The sequence below is a fragment of the Chinchilla lanigera genome, unplaced genomic scaffold (assembly GCF_000276665.1).
Source record: "Chinchilla lanigera isolate Chin_1 unplaced genomic scaffold, ChiLan1.0 scaffold00053, whole genome shotgun sequence".
In the NCBI taxonomy this organism is placed as follows: domain Eukaryota; kingdom Metazoa; phylum Chordata; class Mammalia; order Rodentia; family Chinchillidae; genus Chinchilla; species Chinchilla lanigera.
In genome coordinates, this window is record NW_004955454.1 from 15318301 (window position 1) to 15324847 (window position 6547).

The window sequence follows — 6547 nt, forward strand, 5'->3', positions numbered from 1 at the left end:
CATTATTTGTGTAAAAGTATCCTTGCTTTTCACTTTTCACGTTCTTAACAAAGTGAGTAAAGAATTGGGAGAGAAAATCTCCAAATACCATGAACATAATCTAACTCACCAAGATTCTACACACTAACAGTGAGTGACTTCGGGTGATACAGGTATTAAGAACCGGGTGATTTTTTGAATTTACGTATTTGACAATGAGTGGCTTGCAGGATGTCCCTCGGTCCCTGCCAGTGTGGGAGGGGCCAGTGTCATCACCTTGCCGCCCAGGGCCAGCTTGGTTTCCCGGAGGGACGGTGCCGTATTGGAGCGTTCAGTGTCAGTCTTTTCAGCTGGTAGGTTACAGTAGCTCAGTGAAAGGTGATCACACAGGGCCCACGCGTGGCTTCACTGCCATGATAGCCATCCTTTTTCTTAGATCTTTTCAAAATTTGGGGTGGTTGAGGACAGAGGCTGATAGGCCTGCTGACATCCTGTCGAGTTAGTTGTTTCACGCCTCTTCTGAAGTAACGCCTCCTAGGTACTGACCCTGAATAGAAAGAGTCTACACCTGTCACCACTCCACGCAGCCCTCTCAGTGCTCCTGCCCCAGACTTCCTTCCCTCTGACACTGCTCCTTCTAGACCCCCGTCACACACAAAGTCATTTTCCACTGCACATGACTTGATGCATGTCCCTGCCTCACGCCGCTTCTCCCGAAAGGCACAGCCATGCAAATTCCCTGCAGTTCCGCCCATTGGAATGACTTCCGTTCGTCACCACATCTCAGCTCCTCCCACGCACAGGGGGCTGCAGTGCAGCAGCAATCTGCTTCAGATCTGCATCGACAGAGCCTACGCTCATCCCGCACGGGAAGTTTGGCCGCGTAGTTCCCTGATGTCCTGTAGTCAGTTGCCCCATCTCTGCCAGTGTGCGGCTGAATGTCAGCAGCTGAAGCTGTGCTGTGGATAGTCAGCAAGATCTTGCTCCAGAAACCCAGAGGTATGTTTGTCTCTCTGAGTGAACTTCTAGTATCACGAGATCTTCAGGTTTGTGTGGCGCAGTAGTAGGGCTGTCGGCACGATATCTTGGCTCTGCTGCGGAGCTCCTTTTGATCTTGGGGCCTGCAGGACTGGCAGCCTTTACACCATTAGTGATGTGGACATCAACCAGTAAATGGGTCAGTTGTTAAAAGCCTGCAACAGGGAGGTGAGGAAAGTTTTTAGAAGGAAGGGAAAGTGTTAAGAGTAAGGACCGATGAAGTGCTGCCTGGGTGCGACAGGGATGGAGGGGCGTTCTGGAGCTTAGGTCACGTGACAGAGTTGTACCCATTATATCATGAATCAGACAGACATTGCTGGGCTGGGACGTAGCTCAGCGGCACAGCGCCTGCCTGGCAAGAGCGAGGTCCTGACTTTCACTCCCAGTACCCCAAACAAACAAACACCAAACAGACATTGACAGCTGGGGTGGGTGTTGTTGACTCTAGTTAGGTGACGGGCCGGGAAAAGATCACAGGAATCAGCCGTTAGTAATTACTTGCCGCAGCTCTGGGTGGGGCTGTGGTCAAGAGTGCCCCCTAGGTCACCGGGAGCACCTATGGCACTCGCACTACCCCGACACACGCAGGAAAGAGAAAACAGTGTAAAAATCACCCGTAGTCATGTATTACGCGTGGAGGCAACATCTGGTATTTTCGGTGCACTTCTTGAAGTTTTGCCTCAGATTATTAAAGGAAATTTTAAAAGTTTTAAATCATTCATCACCAGCGCATTGTAAGATTTTTAGAAACATGATTTTCATTGAAACGCAAACATTGAAACATGTTTCATTGCAATGAAATGTTAAACCTGAGGGCAAAAAGCAGCCTTTGGTTTTATACGGCATTTTCAGAAATAAGGATCTGAACAGGGCTTGTTTGGGTACAGACTGACTCTGTCGTTTTGATTCAGTGAGAGCGGAGGCCATGTGTGGAGACGGTCAGTCCAAAGGCCACAGGAGATGGGTGGTCTGTGCATAGGAGGTCGTATGTCACTTGGCGATGAGCTCATAGTTATGACGGTCCAAAAATTTACGTGTTTGCATGGAGGCAGGTGACACGAAGAAGTAAGCATCAGGCCAAGAGAAACGGCACGTAACTTAAAGTGGGTGTTGCCAAGGCGAAGAGTGCCGTACCACACTTTCCTGTGCTTCTAGGTGAGCTAGATTTCAGGAGTGTGTGTGTGTGCGAGCACTTGCGTGTTTATGAAGTTTCCTGAGTTTTGAAGATTGGCACATTTTCTTCAGAGAGGATTTAGGTCAAGTTCAACAGTCAGTGGTGACATTTGCTCTAAACTTCCAGCAATCGCAGAATTCCTTCCTCGTGCTCAGAGGCTTGATGTAGGCTGGAGTTGTGTGACAGCAGCCTGCAGCACCCTAATCGCTCCTGCTCACACCTCCTCTCTCACCCTCTGTTTATTGCTGTGGCCTCTGCCTTCACCTCAGCTTCAAACAAGCCAAGCTACCCCGAGCCAAGCTTGGCCCCGGGAGGTTCAGTGGGGAGCACCCCTGTGGAAAAACCTCTCCAGCGAATCCCAAGCTCTACTAATTGTTTTCTAGAAAAAATGTTTTGTAGATGTTAAAATAAATACAGAAGCCTCAAACTCTACTAAAAATAATGTCATTCAGAAGAACTGGCTTCAATATCATTCATAATACAGAAAAAGGAGATGCAATTACAGAAAAAATGAGATTATGATTAATCATATCTACAATTAATTTTATTAATTCACCAATTGACCAATAAGAACCAAATAAATGTAAATAATGATCAAAGTTCCTTCAAAAGCCTTTAAGCTCATGCAATTTTATGAGTATAGTTTACAAAATTTTCAAGGGAGAACTAATTCTAGTTTTATGTAAATTATGTCAAAAAAAATCACACTTATGCTCCTAGAAACTCTTGGAAACTTAAGGTCAGATGGCATGATAGCAGGGCTGTCTTAGAACATTTGGAAATTCCTAGAAAACTCTTTTTTTTGGGGGGGGGGTGATTTGGCTTTTTTCCGGTACTGGGAATCGAACTCACGACCTTGCGCTTGCTAGGCAGGCGCTGTGCCACTGAGCTAAATCCCCAGCCCCTAGAAAACTCTTAAGAGTGTTAAGTTTCTAGAAACTCTTGGAGATTGAGGCATAAAAAGGAATTTTATTTGATAAAATCATAAATTAAAAGACTTGCTGGAGATTTTATATTTCATGAAGAAGCGCTATGCACATTTCTTTTAAAATCAGGGACAAGGTAAGGGTGGTCACTGTTTTCACCACTGGAAATCCTAACCAATGCTGAGAGAAAGAGAAATAAGAGAAGTGAAGATGAGAAACTTTCTGTATGGTTTCTCTACCCAGAAAAGCAGAATATTGTGATGGTCTTGAGACTTGGCCTCTTGATTCCATCGTTCTGTAACTAGTTACTTGAATCCTGTATTGAGTTGCACACTTGCTCCTACTCCCGGGCACCAGATGTACATGTACAGTCTCAAGGCTCTTTCCCCCCAGCAGACAACCCTCCTGCAAGGAAGCGTCGACACCCATATGGGCTTCTTGACCCCCAAATGGCATTTCTGCTTGACCATTTGTTGAATCTTTTCCCTGGATCCTGCTATGTTGAGCAACTGTAGTCAGCCTCTTGAGTCTGAATTCTTCAAGCAAGAGGCAAACATTAGGTTTGCATATGCCCCAAATTCCTCTAGACACATGTCAAATTCTACCATGATGACTGTACCCAAATTGGGCCCATGAATTTGGCAGTGTAGCAAGTCTGTGCTAGACCTTGGAGTACCAACTCCCCTTTCTTCATAGATCTCTGTCTCTCTCTCTCTGTCTCATTTCTATTTGTTGCATTTGTCCCCTGTCCTCACCTTTTCTATGTCTTTTGGTTTTAATTGAACATTACATATGGTTTGATATACACTGTATATGGTCTCCTCCCTAACATAGCAATTGTACTTCTTTAAATAGTTTTTAATGGTTGCTCTAGAATTTACAATATGAATTTTTAACTAATTTAAATCTACCCTTAACTAACATTATACAGTTTTATATAGCACACAGACACCAGATTCCAGAGTACTGGAGTATTCCCAGTTCTTTTCCCTCACCTTTGTGCTACTGTTCCTTTCACTCATTTTTATATATCCTTATGCTATGATCATCTAATACACTGTTATTACTAAATATGTATTTATTGTTCAGATTCATTGAAAAACAAAAATAAAGGGTTTTACCTTCAACCTTTCTTTAACTCTCTCCCTCTTATGTAATACAAATTTCAGACCTATATGATTTTCCTTCTTTCTGAAAAAACTTCAATATTTATTTTAGGACAGGTCTACTTGTAATGTATTAATTCAGTTTTTGCCCAAGAAAGTTTTATTTCTTTTTTACTTTGGATAATTTTGGTGGGTATATTTTTTTGTTTTAAGCATTATAAATATTTCATTTTTATTTCTTCTTTTTTTGCATAATTTCTGATGAGAAGCCATTTGAAATTCTTATGCTTGTTCCTCTATATGCTCCTCTAGCTGCTTTAAAGAATTTTTTGTCTTTGATTTTTGGCAGCTTGAACATGATGAGACTATGTGTGGGCATATTTCTCAGAACTTCACTTCTGGGATTCCTGGGGGTGGAGCCGGGCTTACTATGTGCCCTCCTAAGGCTTTCACCTGCAAGAACTTTTCATTCTCACCGTAATTCATGCTCTGCTGTCATTCTAACCAGGGTGTCAGGTCCCGAGGAGGAGGAGCCTGTGGATGAAAAGAAAAGTAAGAGAGACAAGAAAAACAAGAGAGGCAGAAGTCTAGGGTCAGGGGGCTTACAGTCTCTCGGACTGCAGCCCGATTACCAATCTCAGTTACCTTTCATTAAGCGAGAACCAAGGGCGTAGCTAGTACAATGCGTGGATACCAAACGTTTTAGTAATTAAAGGATAATCCTTCTCCAGGTCTGCCTCTAATGCTGCTGGCAACAATCCCCAGGTGGGCCTCCTACACCCAGCACGGTGCTTACTCAGTTCAGCTGGGGGTTATAAGTTGACCGTCAGTTATCAATCCACTACCATCACAGTCCTTACTTCCCATTAATTTTTACAGTGCATGGCAAGACTGAAAAATAGGGATCTCCTGCAATTCAAGTACACTCTTATCTTCAGGTGAAAGGTTTCAGTTCATTTTCGCAACAATAAACAAATCATTGTGTGTCCTCAGTGCTTTCTAATCAAAGAATGTCCTTCTTCACACTCAGCACCCAGAAATTTGTTGAAATTACTTTTAGTATTCCTATTAGTTCATAGCTCTAGGCAATTTCTGTTCCAGCTAAGAAAATGAGGCTACTTTTCCAGGTTTCAGAGTGGATAGGACCAAGATAAGTGAGTTTTTTCTTTTTGTCTTCATTTTTTTTTTCACTCTTGAAAGGACAGAAATGGTGGCTTTTAAGCTATTTAAATGTTGGAGATGAAACTTGTGATCTGGTTTTATTTCCTTTCAATGTGTTCTGTATGGAGTAGAGTACCTTTAAAAAATACTTGCTACCCATAATCCCAACTTTGTGGCTTTTAAGATACAAAGAAAAGCTCCATTTGACATCCACTAACAGATATTTAAATGTCTAGTGAGTCGTGCCTGGCATGGTGACTGAAAATAACAGGTGTCCAGTATGCATTTCTGAACGGAAGAAAGAGAAGAAGCAAGACAGAGAAGTTGCAATAAAAGAAAGAGGAAGAAAGGAGAAAAAGCAGGAAGCATAAGGAGAAAAGGAGTTTAGATTAAAAGATTTTCAAAATTACATGAACATAAATGGCTTACAAAGAATACACTAAATAGTGTCATAAGTAAAATCTTAAAGGTGAGCATTGGATGTTCTTTTAAAAATATATACTATAAGAGTGTTAGGAAAATACTCAAATTGCCAAGAATTAAATGAATAATTATTTTGTAAAGATTAATGACGGTCACTCTACTATTCATAGTAAAATCTCAAAATATCATTAGCACATAAAAAGACAAATATTAATGTCATTATAAAGATAATTCCAGTGCTATCAGACATATGACCACAAACTAGAAGTTTAATATAAGTATCCAGGAATAAAGGTGGTGTTTAACTGGTTTTCATGGAATGTTAATATCTAATTTGTCTAGGGCAACACTACTGTAGCTGTTTCACTTGATATTAACAGGGTCATACACTTGCTGTTATTTCTCTGTAAGCAACACTCAGATGTCCTTTGTGACCTTAACAATACTAGAGTACATTCCCAGAGAATGGGTTTCTGGGCTAATTACACTGCATCCTTCATTCCCTAAGTAACTGAGGTGGTCAAATCTTGAGGTTGTGACAAAGGGTTATAGTTAGCTATGCCCAAAGTATATCACTGAAAAGCAGCTAAAAAGATCTCTAGACTAGCAACAAGGTCTATAGACTATAAACACCCACAAATGTCAGCATAAAGCAAAACAAGCAAATGAATGAATAAGAACCATAGAAACATGAGAGGAAAAGGCAAAAAAAAAAAAAAAAAAAAAAAGAAGTTTCAGAA